This window comes from Sinohyriopsis cumingii, chromosome 11, assembly GCF_028554795.1.
Source record: "Sinohyriopsis cumingii isolate HCF-2022 chromosome 11, ASM2855479v2, whole genome shotgun sequence".
Taxonomy (NCBI): domain Eukaryota; kingdom Metazoa; phylum Mollusca; class Bivalvia; order Unionida; family Unionidae; genus Sinohyriopsis; species Sinohyriopsis cumingii.
Window position 1 is genome coordinate 61,924,467 of NC_142971.1, and position 23,172 is coordinate 61,947,638.

At 37.8% G+C, this 23,172-nt stretch overlaps 2 protein-coding genes across 3 annotated transcripts in view; one reads left to right on the forward strand and one right to left on the reverse strand.

Annotated features, from left to right (window-relative positions):
• The window catches only part of LOC149788552 (uncharacterized), a 70,848-nt gene extending 57,945 nt beyond the window's left edge, over positions 1 to 12,903 (reverse strand). For both annotated transcript variants that reach the window (XR_016424165.1, XR_016424166.1), the window contains exon 1: positions 7,340 to 12,903. The gene's annotated coding sequence lies outside the window, so the exon portion shown is untranslated. The remainder of the gene's footprint in view (positions 1 to 7,339) is intronic.
• Positions 12,904 to 14,395: 1,492 nt separating this feature from the next.
• The window catches only part of LOC149788553 (uncharacterized), a 45,468-nt gene continuing 36,691 nt past the window's right edge, over positions 14,396 to 23,172 (forward strand). Inside the window, exon 1 of the mRNA XM_089974583.1 lies at positions 14,396 to 14,517. The gene's annotated coding sequence lies outside the window, so the exon portion shown is untranslated. The remainder of the gene's footprint in view (positions 14,518 to 23,172) is intronic.

Consider the following 23,172-nt stretch of genomic DNA (forward strand, 5'->3'; position numbering starts at 1 on the left):
GGGTGGAATGTCAGACCCAAAGTCTTTAAATGTCACCGTGTAGGTGTAAGTTGTCGTCCTAAATTTCTTGAAGTCGTTGTCTGAGTCACGTGGGTGCTAAAATACTACTTTAGGTCAACTGAATCCTTTTCCTTCTTGGACACACTTTTCTGTGACGGTATGGTGGTGAAAGAGGTCAATGATATTTGTTCTTACTCGTTTTGCACCTGAGGATAGTGATTCATCTTTCTCAGCAATTGTCCTCGCAATGAAGTGTCGTTCTTGGAAGTCGTCCCGTTTTTTACTGGGTGATATCAGCGTGACCATAAGGTAAAGTCTTGGAGTCTGAAAGTCACACTGGTTGAACATAGTTTATCATAGCGTCAGTAAATAAACAACTAAGATGTGGTACTGCATTAGTGATGTGATCGTGAGGCACAATATCGTATTCGAGTTTCTCATTGGACTTGAGTCTGTCGCTGGATACCTGCTGTGTGGAGGGATTCATCTTTCAAGCTTTCTCCTTTATATGCTGGCCAATATCGGCGTGTCCTTACGGCAAAGTGAAGTGGTTGAGAAGTCGCACTCCCTTCTGGTACACAATTTGATACAGCTTATTCCAACGGTCAACGGCTGATTTGGTGTGTGAGTAAATGTACAATCTTGTGCGGTTCGTAGGTGGTCACTCTAAAGTGTTGATCCTCTGCAAATTGCAAGGCTTCTTTCAATACGCTCAAGGTCACCGCTTGATATGTGTGATGATTTATAGTAAATCGTTTCACTTTACACTCCTTGTTCGTCACAGTTTTCGTAGCCGTAATTTGTAGGACTGCCGCTAGCAAAACTTAGAATCTTGTCGATGGGATGCGCCTCTGTCCAGGGTACCAAACGGTCTCCGATTTTAGGGTGACGGTGACCAAGGAGATCGATGTAGATGCAACTGTCCGTCTGAAAATACAAGACGCGATCTCCTAAGAGGTGTATGGCTTCGTACAATTTTAAGCGAGCACGGGCTGTAACGCAGGCTTCAGTGATGACATTTCCAAATTCGTCAGCAAACTCAAGTTCTTCTTAATTGACCAGGATCAAGCCTTCACGAACGACGTCCGCGTGTTTCAGGTATTTTGTTTAGACGTGATTGATCTGGAAGTAACGGGAAGGTTCTGTCAAATACTCCATCTTGGGTAAACACGGTCGTTGTGCCATTTTCACAACAAGCAATTCAACATCACTTTGGCAAACGAACTCTTCATTCGTTTTTCCTGACTTGGTCTAAAGTGATTCCTTCTTGATCTAAGTATTTCACTTTAAATTTCTTTTGGTCTTAGAGAGTTTGATGACACCAGCAAGGATAGCCGCTGTCTTCTTGCTTCACTTTCAAAAGGGCATTCGCGTAGTCCACGAATATTCCTTTCTGTGTCTTGCCAACCTTTTGGTACTATTCTCTCTTCGAAAAGTACACTTCTAACAATTGGTATCCCAGGTCCAGAACTTGAAACAACTTATCACTTACCCACGTTCCCGTGAATGCGCGTACATCCAGAGTGTGATGACAATGCTGGTCTTGATTACAATTTTCGGCACAAGTGCGACACAAAGAAAACATCAGTTTTCCCTGTAAATGGTAGGGTTAAACGGGATGGTACAAGTTCGTGGGAGGCAAGACTTTATATTTAATCAATCCTTCGTATTGTCGAATGTTTTCCACGTCAGTGTGTTCCGTCAGCAAATGCAGCTGACCTGCGGTAAAATGACAATATTTCAACACGCAAGGATACGGTGAACACACGTCTAGGTATTTGATTTCTTCTCCTTTCTCCTCGTCGGCGTGGTACAACAAACACGTGGCATTCGTCCATCCTTCATACAAACCATCCAGAGGGTACAGCAGCTTGTAACTTTCCAGGATGCGTTTAGTCTAGGGATATGTTTTCAAACGGTGATCGTATTCGTGTTCTCACATTATAACGACTTGATATCCTTGCTGTTCTAACTTCAAGCGCCGTTGACCCGTGGTCTCATACAAGACTTCAATAGTACGTTGTAAAAACTGATTTTTAGTGTGACGTTGAGAGAAACAGGTAGGATATTCGTGAAATAATCAGCCGTTAGACCCGTAAACGATCTTAAGGTCTTCTAAGTCTCAGCCATCTACCGAATACGTTCCAATGGTCTTTTCGTCTCCTCCTTTTTGAGCTTTTTGGATCCATTTGTCTTCCTTGTCGCGCAGGTAATGCAACCAGCTCTGGGCTTTGACAGAGTAACGAAGTTGGACGTTTGAGGGAGCATGACAGCCAGGGCATGACTCGCTTGCGATACACTAAGGTACACGCTTTGGCAATGGTACAGGCGTCTTTCAAAGGATCGATCCCTCTGTAATCCATGACCAATTCTCGAAAGTTTCTTTAGCATCGCCTTAAAATGTCCACGTCGGAACAACAATACGTTAACATTTCTTCCTGAAGGTCGAAGGGGTCCGACGCGTGAGAGTGGTACCAAGCGTAGTAATCTTCTCGTTGTTTGGAGAGCAAGTTGTCGGAGTCGTTGTAGTGAGCTTCAGCCAAATGTGACAGAACGGCATGTTGATTAGCTTCAGTATTGAAAAAGTGCGAAAAATAGCCTTTGGCCATTTCTGTCATTACAATGGCATAACCAAGTAACTCATGGAATCTTTAAACTAAACTTGTCCCACTTGCATTGAAATGATTTTGGCTTTGTCCAAAGCGACTTTAGGACGTTCGGTGCATTGTTCTGTATAGTATATTGTCCATCTTATCCAGAGAAATTGTGAACCATCACAGTGGCATAGCGATTACAATCTCCGTAACTTTCGATGTCCTCTTGACTCCATGTCACGTCTATAGGGTCTATACTTTTTTCACGTACTCCAGGACTCTTGCTACAGTGAAGGCAATGACAAAAAATGATCAGTTCTTGAATGCACTTCTCGCACACACGGTGAGCCACGCAGAAATTATAAACGCGAATGCCGGTCTCTTGCATGCATTCGAAATAAAATAAAATGAAATTCTCTTTCTGTTTCTTGTTATCTTCCTCCTTTTCCTGTTTGGATTGGTGTTTCGGTATGTAGCATTCATGTTCCAAGTCCACGATTTGGTAAAATATGTGACATCGTTTCTTTCATAGACAAATGTGTGCCTTGGAACAATTGGCACCTGTGACTTGCCTACAAGTAAAGCACCATATCAGGAGATGACAAATACTCTTACGCTGTTAATCTTGCGTCATGAGATGTTGTTGACAAAAGTTCGTTGACAAGCAAGGCAATGTACTCGTTCTTGTCCTTCGTCAATACAGGGTTTAGGAGTCAAACATCCCTGTCATTTCGATCAACAATGCTTATGTTGCTCTCGAATGTTATAGCCATAGTAATATTTCTCACAATAATAACTGCATTCGAGGAACCCGATGATACTGGCAATGGCATCGAAATGTTCATCGTGATGATATACGTGAATGTATTTTCCATCTTCGAAATTGTCGTCCACGCACTTTGTGACGGTTTACTTTTATGGTGTAGCGTCGAGCCAAGAAATCTTGCAATGTTTGCATTTCAGGAATGCCGCAGGGTGTGTCTTTGGATTGGACAGCTTCCATGAGTTCTGCTTCACTTTGTTATTTAGCTAGGTCCGATCTTTAAATAGTTTTCCAGGTTCTTTTCCATTCTACCGTGTCGTTCTTGTTTGCATACGTTCGTTCTACGACGATAAAACGGGTTAAACACATCTTGTCTTGGGTGTTATTAAATTCGACGAGGCTCTTTTGTAGCTATGAAGGTCGTCCACCAATAACACTTTTATACATCCGGTCCCTTTGGGAAGAGTGATGTGGGTCATGTACAGTGTCGTTTTGCCATCGGTGATGTAAAACTTGTCTTTGGATTGCTGTACCTGTTGAATCTGGTCGATGACTTTGGAATTATGCAGGTCTGCTAAACTGGATCCAAACGTGTGACTTCAAACTGTTCAGATAAATAGAGGGGATCAAGACATCGTCATTTTTGGTTTGACTTTGTCGTTTAAGAGTAGTTAACAAAGAGTCTCAAAAATCTGCGATGAACTCTACTCTTTCTCCAGCGTCACATCTAACATGAAATGTTTAAACTTCACCGTGTAAGTGTAAGCCGTCGTTCTAACTTATATATATTATTCTGGAACTGTTGTGAATTATTCGAAGGAGTCCTGGACAACGCCATCTTGACAGCGTCATGATTCTTGAAATATATACGGAACTTTTCGTTCTTTTAGACTTTTATAGAACTTTATCAGGATTAGTTTGGATTCATTTTATAATACTGTTAGTTCCTCTCACACTTTCATTTATAAATTTGATAATCAAATTAGTTGTTAAGGTTTGCAAAACGTGTTTATTTGTTTTGCTTCTTTCTGTTACTTAGTTTATGACCATAGAGACATAATACAGGTATTCAGAGTTTTATTTGGTTGTATTGCATTACCGGTTGAGGTAACGAACGTTAGATAAAATGTCCCCATCAAACACTTCACCTTCTCCTGTTTCCCCACTCCTAAATGCATTCAGTGTTTCAACAAAATTAACGCACTGATCACTGGTAGCTTGATTCTTTCCAGTACACTCCCTGAATACCATTTCAAGTCATTCTCTATCGATGTGTTTATCCCGTGCTTTTAATGTAATATTCTTTCCACTTGGAAGGTCTGCTAAGAATGACAGGTATAACGTTGTGTGAAGATCGCCAGGCGAGCTTCTTCTTTAAATAAATGAGGTTGTGTTTGCATCTGATGCTTGTATTCGGGACTTGAATTGATGTTTTGTTTGCATCTGAGACTCGTATTCGGGTGGAATGCTTGGTGTTTTGACAATTACCTCCTACGTGTTTATCAAGCACATGGGTACCGTTTGCGATAACCTGGATTAAATGTTTCTAATTGACTCAGTGTGGCTTTAGTAACATTCACGAGAAATTCAATATCACCAAAGAGAAGTTCTACCAGCTATTGCTGATATTTTCGGGGCATGTCTTAGTGATCACTAGCCACAGATAACGCTGGTACAATCTGCCATTCAAAACGTCATTTGTCAGAATTTTTGTAAGTATAAAGCTGACCTTGGTGGTACCCACGCTGGGGTTGCTATGTAACTGGATCCGTGAAATGGTTGATAGGATGAGAGATGTACCTCGTCTCGGCTACATCTTACGAGAGCCCATTCCGATCTTGCATTGGAGTATTTCTCAGATGTTTTAAGAAGCTCTTTAATATTTCATTTGAATTCAGGTACTTTGAGTGCTATGTTTTTCCACGAATATATTCCAAAACCGTATGATATTTGAATTCCGGTACTTATGAGTGCTATGTTTTTGCACGAACATATTCAGCCTCTTCAGTAGCGATATCAGATGCAAGGCGAGGACGACGGTTTTCTTCATGCTCACATAATATCACAAGGATATCAGTTATTCTTGCACCTCTTGGTGTTCGGATATTATTCTCACATGCACGTTTTTTCAGTTGTTTTACTGTTGCTGCTGCAGTGGCAATGACAATCAGTGGTAGTGGATTCAGTGTAATTACATGTCTCGATAACCCAAGTATTCCAACCTTTCTCAAACGACTTGGCATGCGTTTTCCATGCGGCCGTGCGAGTTGTTTGAGCTGGAGTACGGTAGACATGCTCATACAAGATAAAAAGGCGTATCTAATTAAGAATTCTGTCAATGGTTTGTATTAATATTTGTATTTTATCACGATAAGAAACTACAATCGCTTCAATCCTAGTTATTATCTCATTTGGTTCTGCTTTATTGTTTATGCTTAATTTTGTTGGAGGATCCACCTGTGTTTGTGCTGTTCATTTAATTTTCGCGCTTGATAGTATTCACGAACAGATGTACAGAGCCGGAAAAGCTGATCCTATGATCCGACTCCGATGCACTTAAGACATGGCCGAGCACCCGGGCCATGACGTAAGAACATCGTATGTGTTCTAAACCATTCGTAATGACCTTCTGCCGCAGAGTTCGTATTTTCCATGGAAGACAGCTTTGCACTTATTGCGTCTCAAGGCCATGGAGAGTTATATGCATATACGCAAGCGTTTATCTAATTGGTGGAAACACAGCAACAATTCAGATCTATCCATGTCTTTAATGACTAGTTGCCGAATTTTTTTTATCTCCTTCTCTGGACCTGGGTGCACACTTATTTCTAGGATAGGCGGATAGTGAACCTCACATTGTCCATTAAGGGACTTTATGGTAACTCGATGTTTTAAATCAGGCTTTCTTAGAAAAAATATCTCGTTATGATTGGCAGCATCAAAAACATTTGCAAATGTGAATAAAATAAATTCAAGTACATTATCACTCTAAATGGGCTCAAATGAACCGTCAGGCAAAGTACTGCACCATGATGGACCACACTCTGTGCTCAGGAATCCAATAACATAACATTTTTTTTTATCACTGGTTAATATCCTTAATCGTTTTTGTTCCGTTGCTTTCAGTAATATCATATGAAAATCGTTGTCTGTGTTTGCGTTGCAGTTCTTTTGCGTCGTTATATTACCTTTCGCATTTTCACTGAAGAGTGGTGAGTTCGAATGTAATGCACGTATTAATGAACTTAAAGCGTTTATTTAATTAGCCCGCTCCTTGATATACTCGACATTACAGCTAGGACAAGTCTCACTAAAAGCATTAAAAACTTGCAGCTATATTAGCGAGTTATTACTCCTTTGCGGGTGTACTTTTGCATGGACAATATTCAGCAGATTATTTGTAATTTTATTTTCTTCATAGATCTGCCCAAGTTTATTTATTTCCATTTCTAAGGTCACTCCCAATTTAATCAACTTTTTCAATGTCTATGAGAACTCATATAGCACCTTTTGTGCCTTAGGCATAAATCTGTATGATGCATTCAGTCGATAAAGCGAAAGTTTACCCGTTACACTTTTGATATTCTAGTCGTTTGATAAATTAATGCCACTTTTAGAGAAATCAATTAATTCCTTCAAAATAGTTTGAGAATCAATCGGACTTCTATCATTTATATACCATAGTAGTTTCTTAATACAGAATATTATTTCTTCGTCCAAACTGTGCTTAGTAGAATTAGATCTTTGAATGTATTGACATGCAGATAATATTAAGCGTGAATTCATGTGAGTATTTTACAGTCATTTAATGTGTGCATCATACATCAGTTTTAGATACAATTAAAAGATTATGCCTGTCACGTACATATCACTAATATTGGCCTTAAAACATCGAATCGACTTTCATTTTCACATTTTACCAAGGAAGGGCTATGTTGTTTCCCAATTTTCCACTATAAAACTCAAGCAGCACAAAACTTACCTTTTTTGTTGACCAACATGGGTGGCTCAGGTTGAAGCATCATTACTTCTTGATAAAGGAGCTTTCCTGTTTGCTTAACCGACACAACATACACCAGTGTAAACAATTTCCACTTTGACGTTGCATGCGCGTGTCTAGCCCATAATAGTTGCTTGATAACGAAGAACATTACTGTGGCGGAATCCGTGAGAAACCACAACGAAAATTATGCGTGAGACTTGTCCATCTTGACATTCACTGCAGTGCAACGTAAACAAAAATCCACTATTACCTTAATACTTGAACTTTCAAGTGGTCGCTACTGAGGTTTTGTGAAACACTGTCCTAGTTGCTAAACAGGTCCCATGCAGGTTTTCTTGTAGTGCAGTCAGTTGCGACAGGCAAACAGAACCACAAATGTTGTACAGTGGTTTGGACACATTAGATGTATTTATAAAACAGCTTCTTGCTTTAGCAAAATTGATTCAAAAACAACTCTTCTAGTCTGTAGATATGCTTGTGGCCAAAGATGACACTCCTGAGTTTTCAGAGACAAGGCATTATTGGAGCTGTGCTTGCTTTTTCAATTCCACCGATGATAAAGTGCGCGAGTACTGTCATATCACCAATGCTTACAGAGGAACTGCACATCAGGTATGCAATCTACAGTTACGAATTTACCCAAACAAGCACAAAACTCATAATGCTTTATAACCTATGTGAGGTCGATGGCCAATTAATAATGTAAGCGGTAGCAACATCGTCAAATGTACGAGTAATTATCATCACCAGCACGAAGAAAAAATACCGTTTCTCGTGGGTCAGCTGCAGTTCATTGATTCCTTGTAGTTTCTAAACCTGTGTTTGGTTTCAATGGATTGATCCAGAGCACATATATATTCACAAATATGTTTATGAAGCGACAGCAACGGCGACCACGGATACTTCTTTGAAGTTGATCTGCAGTAACCACACGTATAATGAGTATCCACTGGCACCAGAATTGGTGATGGTGTCTCACGGGTGGTTATCCAGTATCAGTGTAGAATTGTGGACTAATCAAAACGCAAGTTTGCTGAATGCACCAAGCTTGTTCAGAAACTTCGGACTAAACACAATCATGAAGTGCAAGTGGGAAATTTGCAGCTGTATATACGGCTTGGAAAGCATATACTGCAAGTTCACTGGGTATGTTGATTTCTCCAGCTTGACTGTCTGGTGCCGTATATACATATGAATACGGGCCTGCATACAGACCTAAGAACGAGTTTATGAAAGATTTATTGAAACGGTTGAACTATGTCGTGTTCGGCAAAACGATCGAAATTTTACGAAAACGAACACGCATTGATCGTATTCGGGGTAGTGAGTATGACAAACTCGATGAAATAATTGTGGTCCAAGCATTTCAGTCACGCAAAATATTTGACGGATGATTCGCAGCTGCCCACAGTAAGACAAGCTGAAGTTAGCATGTTGGTAGATCTGTGTTAGACCTTTACGAGGTCTACTATTTCAAAATGAAATCATTTTACGATGGTCGTTTCAAGATGCTCTACATGGACACAGATTCACTTCTTTAGCATATCGTCACAGACGATATCTGTCTGGATATAACATTAGACACAGTTGTAAACAAATTTGATACAAGTGATTATCCAAACTATATTCCACTGCTTAGAATCAGCAACAAAATGTTTCTTTTAGAGTTCAATGATGAATGTGTCGGAAAGCCAATCGAAGTACGCGGTCGTGGTCGGACCGCAACGGGGCAAGAATATCAGAAATACGAAATGAGTTCCCAGGGATTTTGAGGTAAAATATCTCAAACATGACATGTTGGCGGCAATGACGCTAATTCGTACCTGCGGAAAATCTGATACGTTCAAAGAAACTTGGCATAGATTTATAACAATACATCAAAATAGGTTTGTCCTCTTTCATGCTTCAAATCCAAATTTAAGTTTTGATCTTGCAAAGAATATAAGATTAGTGTCCCCTTTCAGAGAAAAAGAAGTAGACAAATATTTTACTCGTTTTGAAAAAGTTGCTGAAAATTTGAAATTGCCAAGGGAGCATTGGACTCAGTTATTACGATGTGTACTCACTGGTAAGGCTAGTGATATTTACAATTCACTGTACGTTCACCAAAGTGGTGACTATGATACGGTTAAGGAATGCATCCTAAGGGGTTATGATTTATTCCCTGAAGCTTATCGGCAAATATTCAGAAACGATAGAAAAGAAGCTGAAGAAACTCGTGTTAAATTTGCTACAGAAAAAGAGCAGTTATTTGATAGGTGGTAGTTAGCCATTAAAGTTGAACAAGATTATGAAAGTCTCAAACAACTTGTGTTACTTGAAGATTTCAAAAACTGTGTCGATAGTGACATTAAGTCTTATCTTGACGAGCATCAGATTGAAACCTTGGAAAATGCTGCTCAAGCTGCTGATGAGTATTCTTTAATTCATAAAGATCCTTTTGTAAATAAGACTTCTACTCAACAGTCTTCTGGCAGAAAAGTATTTCAGCCTAATACAAGCCCTTTTAAAATTCAAACTGGCACAACTTCTAAAAATCAAGCTTCTGATACGCTTGATTCAAAATCCTTGTCTCCTACGTGTACCTATTGCAAGAAAAAAGGACACGTTACTTCTGATTGCTACAAATTGAAAACAAGGCATCAGAATCGAGACAGACCTATTCCAAATGCTATTATTTCTAAGAAGTCATAGTCGCGGTCATGTATTGAAAACAATACATTTGTTGGGTCTAATAAACCACAGTCTGATTTTATTATGGAGAATCATAAACCGTTCATATCGAAGGGTGGTATATCACAATTGGGTGATTCGACCAATCCTATCCCTATTAATATTTTAATGAACTCTGAGAAGTCTTCTTCTAACGAGAGTGTTCTTATTCAGGGAGTAGAGTGCGGCTTTGTTAATGTTCCTCTTCATTGTGTACATTTGTCATCAGACTTAGTATTAGGACCTGTGACAGTTGGCATTGTGTCTGTTTTACCCGTTGAGGGCATTCATTTATTACTAGGCAACGACCTAGCTGGAGACTAGGTTGTGGTTAATCCAATTATAACTGACAAGCCTTGCTTGGATCAGAGAGTAGATCCAATTGAAAAAGAATTCCTGATTTGTTTCCAGCTTGTGCAGTTACCAGAGCTATGTTAATGAAAGCTCTTGAGAATGATGTTGAGAAGGAAATTATTCCTTTAGCTGACAAATGTATTGGCCAGGCTTTTGATGAGGTCACTTTCACTCCTCATTTGGATCAATAGAAGGTATTGATCAGAGTGATCCTCTTTTAACTACTCGTTGTCTTTATTCTAATCAGGGTGATAAATGACAAATCATGTGTCATTGAACAGGAAAAATATCCTAAGATCTCCTGTTTGTTTCAAAGGGCCATTAGTGAAACTGAAGCCATTGAAATTCCTGTCTGTTATTTCACTAAAAATGGAATTCTTATGAGAAAATGGAGACCTCCCGATGTACCTGCCGGTGATGAGTGGTCAGTGAACTATAAAATTGTAGTTTCAAAACATTACAGACAGGAAATACTTAGTCTGGCCCATGAAACTCCTTTGTATGGTCATTTAGGGATTAATACAACTTACCACAAGATCTTGACTTACTTCTACTGGCTAAAAATCAAAAGTGATGTTAGTAAATACTGTAAATCTTGTCAAATGGTAGGAAAACCTAATCAGAAAATACCAGAGGCTCATGTGCAACCTATTTCTGCTTTTGACGAACCATTTAGTAGAAGTATGGTAGATTGTGTTGGTCCCTTACCTAAGACCACGTCAGGTAACCAATACATGTTGACCATTATTTGTGCGTCAAAGAGGTTTCCAGAGGCAATTCCTTTGAGGAATATTAAAACTTTGATAAAGTGTTTTTACTCAATTTGGCCTTTCCAAATTTGTCTAGTCGGGTCAAGGGTCGAATTTTAGGTCTGGAACTTTCCAGCCAATTATGCTTGAATTTGGCATTCAGCAATTCAAGTCAAAAGTGAAATTACTATTTGACAGAACTTCAATAGAGAGAACTTTTGTGTCTGGTAATAATGGAGTCTTGTCTCTCTTGCTCATTCTTCTAAATTTTCTTCAGATTAGATATTACGGCCCTTACAAAGTTAAGAAGAAAATGAATGAGTTAAATTATAATATTAGTGCTTCTGGGATCTTTTCTAGGACATATCGTGGGGCATGGACAAGTTAAACCTATAGATGCTAAGATCAAGTCTATCTCTGAATTTCTTGTACACTGTGTATAATTCATAAGAGTTATTCTTATGTTTTTCTTTGACCTCGTGTATAATTAATCTAGGGTAAAAAGAAAGCTTTATCATGTAATTCTTTCTTTTTCTTTATGGGGGAAGTATTACGTATATCTGATTTAATTCATATTTATTTTAATGTTACTGTTTCTTTGTCAGCTTTAAAACAATTTTTATTCCATTACATGCTATTATAATATAATCTTGTTTACGTGATTTGGATTTTTTCCTTCAGAAAATAGTTTGACTATGACAGTTTATTTGGTAAACACTTAAAGCTGACCTAGTTCCCGAACAAGTACTTTTTCAATTCATTTTTTTGTGCGAGTAATAAGAGTGAGATTGAGGCTTTACTGAATACGTGACCCTAGGCTTGTAAATAGTTTTAGTGAAGTAAACAACTCTTTTGTTCTCGGAGTAAAAGTATTGGTTTTTATCAAGGTCATATTGGGGCTACTTGATTTTTTAAACGTAAATATGATCACGTGATCCTCTATTTGGCAATTCATGTATTTCCGAAATTGCACGTTAGTTAGTTTTAATAAGTAATGCTTAGAGAGAATTTAGACAGTATGGGCTCCAAAACTCTTGATGTCAAGTCGTTTCCATCTGTTGTAGACAGTTTTCGAGTTACATGTTTATATTTCTTCAGATTATTTGGATTCTAAAAGATTAATTCGTTTTTCTGGAAACAGTTTTGTGCTTATAAATTTTTTTATTTGGATTTCCAAAACAGGACGATTATTTATTGTGATATTTTCATATCAATAATCAAATATAAATACTCAAATAGTGTAAGAGTTTCTAATGTTACAACATAAGATATTTAAGACCTTACATTATTGTATGGATTATGCTGCACATGCAATATTGCTTTTGTTTTCTTTGTTGTTTAAAATAAAATGCATATATGAAGCATACCTCAAACAAAATGTGATATAAAAACCCAGACAATCAGTTCACGTCATTAATGTTCATGTGTCAGTTACCTCCATGTGTCAGTTACTTCCACGTGTCAGTTACTTCCACGTGTCAGTTACCTCGATGTGTCAGTGACTTCCACGTGTCAGTTACCTCGATGTGTCAGTTACTTCCACGTGTCACTTACCTCCTGTCCTGCAAATTGTGTAAGAGTTACTGCCTGCAGACCTAATCTTGTGAATGCAACTGGCTTCACATTTTGTTGAATGTGTCACCATGAAAAATGGTAAATGTTAGGGTCATCATTTGAAGACGTGAAAAGATACAAATTACTTCTTGTTACAGTAAATACTAATATACTGAATGAAATAAATAATTTATCATTTTTGATTTATTTGCCATTTCATTGATTTATATTGTTGTTAGATAGGCTATAACGTACTGTTATATCTGTAATAATTCATCTGTATAAGTGTATGTATGTATGTATGTATGTATGTATGTATGTATGTATGTATGTATATGTGTGTGTGTGCGTGTGTGCGTGCTTGGGTGTGTATGTATGTATGTATGCATGTATTGTTATGTGTATTTAATTTCTTGTCTTTTCACAATGATTATATGCTCTGTATATCTGTATTTTATAATTGGTCTTCTTCTAAAATCAAGTTAATGGTGTCCACGACAAGTGCCGTTTATTTAACAACATAATACATGCTTAATATTTATCTATGATTACAGATTAAATATTAAGATCATTATTAATAGTATAGATGTTTACTTCAGTTTGAGTTAAAGAAACAGTCTTGTATTTAGAATATACAAGAAAGGGAATTTCCCATTAAGTTGACGGAGTATTTTCAGAAAAGGTAATTGAAATATAGATCAAATAGAGGGGTATATAGTCTTGTTTATATTAGGATTATTCATTCTCTTCTTAACATCTGAATCAGTATCAATCTTATTGTTCTGTTCAGTTTTTAGTTTGGATGATAAATTTCTTCAAATTATTATTCACTGGATATACAAAGTACTCAATACCATTCTTGAAAAGAAACATTAGTTTGGTAGTATTGTGAATTCAGACAAGGACATTTTTGGATTATATTATTGTGGTACATCATTCTATTCAACTGTACTGGTGTTACTTGTTTTGCTGTCATATATACCTGAAGAATATAAAACTTAAATTATCTGACTATATTGGGCAACTGTCCTTGATGCGCGGTCGGTTTTTATAATGCATTCAGGGAAAGAGTTTCAAGAGAAAGTAAGTTAGGTGTATCGATGTAATCCATGGAAGAAACATTTCATTTTCTATATCTTAAACGTGAATTTTAGCTGCATCGGTTGACTGTTATTATGAATAGTCTAAAAGGAAAGGCCATGATTATATGCTTTCATCAAGGATTTTATAACCCCACCCCACCCATTCCACTCTATCCGCTGTAATGACATTGACCCGGTCAGAGGTAACGAGGTAACATTTTTATTCCTTCAAACAACGAAATTAACTGGCGCATTTATAACTCCTCGTCATTATTATGTTGCGAATGAAAAACACGATGAAAAAAAAAATAACTTCCGTATTTACAGACTAAATGCAATGACGTTAGAACACGTTTATAGTTTCTTCATCGTTTACGAGCCCCTTTAATAATCGGCTGCTTTATTTACGTGCCGCTGAAAGCGAAAAAAGAAGCAGTGATTGTATCTACTATGGTTATGTATTCTAATAAGCTTCAAACCACAAATTCCACCTTTGCATGTTTATATGCATTCTCAGTAAACGAGTAATAAAGCACCTGCCAACAACTGTCGCTCTATCCACTATCGATTTTTCTTTTCTTCAGTTCCGCGAGCTATCAAGAACCATACGTATGCTTTATCAATTTTTTCCCGTCGGAGCCCCTCTTAGTTCGCCCCAGAGAAGCGAAGAGCTGCTTTGGCTGTGGATGCTGTGAACGTGCGATAGGTAGGTGCCGTTTAATCATTTATATTTCCATGTAATGCTTGCTACCATATTTATTTATTTATATGTAATTTAACTCGGGTTGCAGGCAGATATACAGATTAAATCGGTTCATCAACATCCTTGATTAGCTAGGTATGCAGTGGCGTTGTGTCTAGATAGGAATGCAGTGTTTATGATGGGAAAGAATCGGTTTCTCTGTTTATACTGCGTAAATATAAATGACCTTAAGATTGTTCTTTTTGTGTTCATCATTTCGGTTATCGGAATATATAACAGAATGGCCTCATCGCTGTTTTCTTTCTGGAATTGATATTGAACAAAGATGCCCAGTTTGCTCTGCACTGATGTCATTAAAAAAAATAATCAGGCTCTACAACAGTTTGTAGGCTTCCTTAATACTGTGAAGGTCATGTGTATCGATCCACTGACGTAAAAATGGATTCGAAGCGTAATTTAGTCATACTAGATCTTTGTCTTTTCTTTCTCTCTAATAGAAAAGAGAGACGCGCTTTATTCAGTCGTTCAAACGTGTTTACCAGCAGCATATTCCAGTAGATAAAGTACTCATAAACATTATATTTTTTAAAAACAGTAAGTACATGTATATTACGGTCCTGGGTTTCCATACTGTAATTCTACTGGTGGCAGACCGTATCGGTATCAGTATTAATGGACAGAAACTGTACCGGTGTCAACATTGCTGGACACAGTTTATCAATATTAACAACCTGGAGACATCAATTAGTATCAGTATTATTGGATACACTTGCTAGTATTAAGAGACAAATTTTTACCAATATCAGCTTAACTTGCGACAGCCTATAATTACAACTATAACAATGAAATATCCGGGATTTAATTTGCGCGTACATACATCTACATAAAATAACAGATGTCGCTATGAATAAACGATTTCTAGGTCAATATAAAATATCTTCCAGTATCCGCAACAAGTCATAGTCATGTAAAGTATTGCAAAGACTAACGGTTTTTCTGTTTTATTTGTTTGTCTTGTCTGTGTTTTGTATTTCCCTTTGAAAAAGACTCATTAAGAGTCGAAAGCGCTTAGGCTTGTTAGATACTAGTTTTGCATTGTTCGTTGTCAGTTTATTATTATATATATATATATATATATATATATATATATATATATATATATATATATTGATGGAAATATGTTTAATTCTTTTTTTGAGATTAAAGTGCCCATACAAATGGTTTAATTGTTGTATTGCAATTGAAGAGTCAATGGAAATGGGTTCCATTCTTGTATTAGAATTAAAAAAGAGTCCGTGGAAATGGGTTAAATTTTTGTATTGCATCTAAATTGTCCATACATATGGGTTTAACTTTTGTATTGCAATATAGCAGATGGAATTTTGTCATGGACTATCCACACTGCTCATTCTCAAGAATGAAAGCATATTATTCGACGACTTTTACAAGACAAATGTGATTAATCGTTGAGGCTCCGATGGTATCTAGTTTTAGATTTCACAGTAATGATTGAACTGTTGGAAAACTTGATCGACTTCACGTCCGTAATACACCGTGCCCTAAGTTTGACAGACCAAAATATCTTTCGACGATGTCGTGTTTGATAGACATTTATGCAGTTTATTTGTACTTCCGTAACAAGGGTCGACTCTCCTGTAAGTTGTGTGTCAGAAAGTTCTTTAGGAAGCTGTCAACACGATAAACGGCCTCAAATAAAATCTGGAACCTGCTAGTTTTTCAGTGTATCGTCTAGGAATGTAAGAGTGAGAGTACAAATCCCCTTGGTGTCATATTGAAGGCCAGACTGCGTGAAAAACAAAACACTTTGGTATAAAAGAAATCTGGGGGTTTAATGAAAACGTTGGGGGTCTCTGAGGCACAAATGAAGGTAAAGGTAAACAAGTGGAAAGCATTTTGCAATGCTCCCACGTTATCACATCTGCACAATGCATATATCAATTGTCTCTATCTAGCCCAGTACATACATCAATTGTCTCTCAATGTAGCCCAGTGCATGCGTCAGTTGTCTCACTGTGTAGCCCAGTACCTATGTCAACCTGCCGCCCTTTATGGCTCAGAGCATGCATCAACGTGCCGCCCGATATAGCCCAGTATATACATCAATTGTCTCTCTATGTAGCCCAATGCATGCATCAATTGTCTCTCTATATAGCCTAGTGCATGGATCATTTGTCCCTCTATGCAGCCCAGTGCATGCATCAATAGTCTTTCTATGTAGCCCAGTGCATGCATCAAATGTCTCTCTATGTAGCCTAGTGCATGGATCATTTGTCTCTCTATGTAGCCCAGTGCATGCATCAATAGTCTTTCTATGTAGCCCAGTGCTTGTATCAATTGTCTCTCTATGTAGCCTAGTGCATGGATCATTTGTCTCTCTATGTAGCCCAGTGCATGCATCAATACTCTTTCTCTGTAGCCCAGTGCATGCATCAATAGTTTTTCTATGTAGCCCAGTTCACGCGTCACTTGTTTCTCTATGTAGCCCATTGCAGGCACCAATTGTCTCTCTATGTAGCCCAGTGAATGCATCAATTATCTTTCTATGTAGCCCAGTACATACATTAATTGTCTCTCTATGTAGCCCAGTACATGTGTCAACCTGCCGCCCTCTATAGCTCAGTACATGCATCAACGTGCCGCCCGATATAGCCCCAGTATATGCATCAACTTGCAGCCCTATATATCCCAGTACATGCTTCAACTTGCCGCCCTATATAGCCCAGTACATACGTCAATTGCCGCGCTATATAGTCCAGTACTTGCATCAGTTGACTATATAGCCCAGTGTATGTATCAATTGTCTCTCTATGTAGCCCAGTACATACGTCAATTGTCCATGTAGCCCAGTACATGCGTCAATTGTCTCTTTATGTAGCCCAGTACATGCGTCAACACGCCGCCCTTTATGGCACAGTACATGAGTCAACTTGCTTCTCTATATAGCGCCATTATATGCGTAAACTTGCAGCCCTATGTATCCTAGTACATGCATCAACTTGCCGCCCAATATAGCCCAGTACTTACATCAGTTGACTTTATAGCCCAGTGCATGCATCAGTTGTCTCTCTATGTAGCACAGTGCATGCATCAATTGCCTCTCTATATAACCCAGTACATGCATCAACTTGCCGCCCTATATAGCCCAATACTTACATCAGTTGACTTTATAGCCCATTGTATGCATCAGTTGTGTCTCTATGCAGCACAGTGCATGCATCAGTTGTCTCTCTACGTAGCCCAGTATATGCATCAACTTTCCTCTCTATATAACCCAGTACATGCATCAACTTGCCGCCCTATATAGCCCAGTACTTACATCAGTTGACTTTATTGCCCAGTGCATGCATCAGTTGTCTCTCTATGTAGCACAGTGCATGCATCAATTGTCTCTCTATGTAGCCCAGTGCATGCATCAACTTTCCTCTCTATATAACCCAGTACATGCATCAACTTGCCGCCCTATATAGCATAGTACTTACATCAGTTGACTTTATTGCCCAGTGCATGCATCAGTTGTCTCTCTATGTAGCACAGTGCATGCATCAGTTGTCTCTCTATGTAGCCCAGTATATGCATCAACTTTCCTCTCTATATAACCCAGTACATGCATCAACTTTCCGCCCTATATAGCCCAGTACTTACATCAGTTGACTTTATTGCCCAGTGCATGCATCAGTTGTCTCTCTATGTAGCACAGTGCATGCATCAATTGTCTCTCTATGTAGTCCAGTACATGCATCAACTTGCCTCTCTATATAACCCAGTACATGCATCAACTTGCCGCCCTGTATAGCCCAGTACATGCATCAACTTGCCGCCCTATACAGCACAGTACACGCATCCATTGACTCTATATAGCACAGTACATGCATCAATTGACTATATAGCACAGTACATGCATCAACTTGTTGCCCTATATTATCGTACAATATATATGAATCAACATAAATCCCTAGATAGCCCAGTACATACATCATCTTACCAGATGAACTACCTTAGTATTTCATCATTGCGATTTCCCTTAAAATGCACGGTCCCTGGAATCTAGCTGGTCACTACATAGATACTGTTTTTCAATATGCATGATAAACATTTCAAATCAACATCTCCAAGAGCGTGGTTAGTTTCCCTCCCTGTGTGTTGAATTTCTTGATTTGATCGAGCTTACTGTGCAAAGACCGTCTTGTCCAAGTCTTTGGACTCAGTTTAACCTATAGCACGACTCCTAGCTGTAATTGTCGGACAAAGCAGTACTAACTAATTTCATTCTAAGAGATTCTGAATCTCTGAGAAATTAGTTTCGTATGAAAGGGGCAACAGAAATACAACGTTAAATTGCCAAAGGTTACAGTTGATGTCAGCATATATCAGTGTCGCTGTCTACTGTGAACGGGAAATGTATACATGAGTAGTTATATTATGAACTGTGTACATGGGTAGTTACTGTGTGAATTATGTACATTGGTAGTTACAGTGTGAATTGTATACATGGGTAGTTACAGTGTGAACTGTATACATGGGTAGTTACTGTGTGAATTGTATACATGGGTATTTACTGTGTGAATTGTGTACATGGGTAGTTACAGTGTGAACTGTATACATGGGTAGTTACAGCGTGAATTGTATACATGGGTAGTTACAGTGTGAACTGTATACATGGGTAGTTACAGTGTGAATTGTTAACATGGGTAGTTACAGTGTGAACTGTATACATGGGTAGTTACTGTGTGAACTGTATACATGGGTAGTTACAGTGTGAACTGTATACATGAGTAGTTATATTATGAATTGTATACATGGGTAGTTACTGTGTGAACTGTATACATGGGTAGTTACTGTGTGAACTGTATACATAGGTAGTTACTGTGTGAACTGTGTACATGATTAGTTATATTATGAATTGTATACATGGGTAGTTACAGTGTGAATTGTGTACATGGGTATTTACTGTGTGAATTGTGTACATGGATATTTACTGTGTGAATTGTGTACATGGGTAGTTACAGTGTGAATTGTATACATGGCTAGCTACATTGCGAATTATATACATGGGTAGTTACAGTGTGAATTGTATACATGGGTAGTTACTGTGTGAATTGTATACATGGGTATTTACTGTGTGAATTGTGTACATGGGTAGTTACAGTGTGAACTGTATACATGGGTAGTTACAGCGTGAATTGTATACATGGGTAGTTACAGTGTGAACTGTATACATGGGTAGTTACAGTGTGAATTGTTAACATGGGTAGTTACAGTGTGAACTGTATACATGGGTAGTTACTGTGTGAACTGTATACATGGGTAGTTACAGTGTGAACTGTATACATGAGTAGTTATATTATGAATTGTATACATGGGTAGTTACTGTGTGAACTGTATACATGGGTAGTTACTGTGTGAACTGTATACATAGGTAGTTACTGTGTGAACTGTGTACATGATTAGTTATATTATGAATTGTATACATGGGTAGTTACAGTGTGAATTGTGTACATGGGTATTTACTGTGTGAATTGTGTACATGGATATTTACTGTGTGAATTGTGTACATGGGTATTTACTGTGTGAATTGTGTACATGGGTATTTACTGTGTGAATTGTGTACATGGATATTTACTGTGTGAATTGTGTACATGGGTATTTACTGTGTGAATTGTGTACATGGATATTTACTGTGTGAATTGTGTACATGGGTATTTACTGTGTGAATTGTGTACATGGATATTTACTGTGTGAATTGTGTACATGGGTATTTACTGTGTGAATTGTATACATGGGTATTTACTGTGTGAATTGTATACATGGGTAGTTACAGTGTGAATTGTATACATGGCTAGCTACATTGCGAATTATATACATGGGTAGTTACAGTGTGAATTGTATACATGGGTAGTTACTGTGTGAATTGTATACATGGGTATTTACTGTGTGAATTGTGTACATGGGTAGTTACAGTGTGAACTGTATACATGGGTAGTTACAGCGTGAATTGTATACATGGGTAGTTACAGTGTGAACTGTATACATGGGTAGTTACAGTGTGAATTGTTAACATGGGTAGTTACAGTGTGAACTGTATACATGGGTAGTTACTGTGTGAACTGTATACATGGGTAGTTACAGTGTGAACTGTATACATGAGTAGTTATATTATGAATTGTATACATGGGTAGTTACTGTGTGAACTGTATACATGGGTAGTTACTGTGTGAACTGTATACATAGGTAGTTACTGTGTGAACTGTGTACATGATTAGTTATATTATGAATTGTATACATGGGTAGTTACAGTGTGAATTGTGTACATGGGTATTTACTGTGTGAATTGTGTACATGGATATTTACTGTGTGAATTGTGTACATGGGTATTTACTGTGTGAATTGTATACATGGGTATTTACTGTGTGAATTGTGTACATGGGTAGTTACATCGTGAATTGTATACATTGATATTTGCTGTGTGAATTGTGTACATGGGTAGTTACAGCGTGAATTGTATACATGAGTAGTTATATTATGAATTGTATACATGGGTAGTTACTGTGTGAACTGTATACATGGGTAGTTACAGTGTGAATTGTATACATGAGTAGTTATATTATGAATTGTATACATGGGTAGTTACTGTGTGAACTGTATACATGGGTAGTTACAGTGTGAACTGTATACATGGGTAGTTACAGTGTGAACTGTATACATGGGTAGTTACAGTGTGAATTGTATACATGAGTAGTTATATTATGAATTGTATACATGGGTAGTTACTGTGTGAACTGTATACATGGGTAGTTTCAGTGTGAACTGTATACATGGGTAGTTACAGTGTGAACTGTATACATGGGTAGTTACAGTGTGAATTGTATACATGGCTAGCTACATTGCGAATTATATACATGGGTAGTTACAGTGTGAACTGTATACATGGCTAGCTACATTGCGAATTGTATACATGGGTAGTTACTGTGTGAATTGTATACATGGGTAGTTACAGTGTGAACTGTATACATGGCTAGCTACATTGTGAACTGTATACATGGGTAGTTACAGTGTGAACTGTATACATGGGTAGTTACAGTGTGAACTGTATACATGGCTAGCTACATTGTGAACTGTATACATGGGTAGTTACAGTGTGAACTGTATACATGGGTAGTTACAGTGTGAATTGTATACATGGCTAGCTACATTGCGAATTATATACATGGGTAGTTACACTGTGAACTGTATACATGGCTAGCTACATTGCGAATTGTATACATGGGTAGTTACTGTGTGAATTGTGTACATGGGTAGTTACAGTGTGAACTGTATACATGGCTAACTACATTGCGAATTGTATACATGGGTAGTTACTTTGTGAATTGTGTACATGGGTAGTTACAGTGTGAACTGTTTACATGGCTAGCTACTTTGCGAATTGTATACATGGGTAGTTACTGTGTGAATTGTATACATGGCTAGCTACATTGCGAATTATATACATGGGTAGTTACAGTGTGAATTGTATACATGGCTAGTTACAGTGTGAATTATATACATGGCTAGTTACATTGCGAATTGTATACATGGCTAGTTACATTGCGAATTATATACACGGCTAGCCACATTGCGAATTGTATATATGGCTAGTTACAGTGTGAATTATCTACATGGGTAGTTGCATTGTAGTGTTCAGTCATTTATTGTAAATACCTGACGTTATAACGTTTTATTTTAAGTTCTTGACTAAACAAGGTTATGAGACCTTCTACTACTGGTTCTACTTCATTTCCTAAAGCTGATAAAAAATGTATATGGTAGAACTGGTAGACTGTTTTATTCCTGTTTAATATGTATTGAAAATTTTAAATTGTAATTATGATTTCAATCGTTATTGACAATAGTGTTGTTGAAATGGACCACTTTCTGTTGTTTCGACAGTATGGGTAATAGTGTTGTCGAAATGGACCACTTCCTGTTGTTTCGACAGTATGGATAATAGTGTTGTCGAAATGGACCACTTTCTGTTGTTTCGTTAGTATGGACGATGGTGCTGTTGAAAATGAGAATGGACCACTTCCTGTTTTGTCAATATTGTGGACAATAGTGTTGCTGAAATGGACCACTGAAATAGACCTCTTCGTGTTGTTTCGAGAGTATAAACACTAGTGTTGCTGGAATGGACCACTTCTTATTGTTTTGAGAGTATGAACAATAGTGTTGTTGAAATGGACCACCTCCTGTTTGTTCGACAGTATGGCAATATTGTTTAAATGGACCACGTACTGTTGTTTTGAGAGTATGGACAATAGTGTTGTTGAAATGGACCACTTCCTGTTATTTCGGGAGCATGGACAAGACTTGTTGAAATGGACCACTTCCTGTTGTTTCGACAGAATGGATACTAGTGTTGTTGAAATGGACCATTTACTGTTGTTTTACATCATGGACAATAGTGTTGTTGAAATTTACCACTTCCTGTTGTTTCGACAGTATGGACAATAGTGTTATTGACATAGACCACTTCCTGTTGTTTTGAGAGTATGGACAAGAGTGTTGTTGAAGTTGACCACTTCGTGTTGTCTTCAGAGTGTGGGCAATAGTGTTGTTGAAGAAATGCGCATCTTCCTTTTGTTTTGAGTGTATGGACAATAG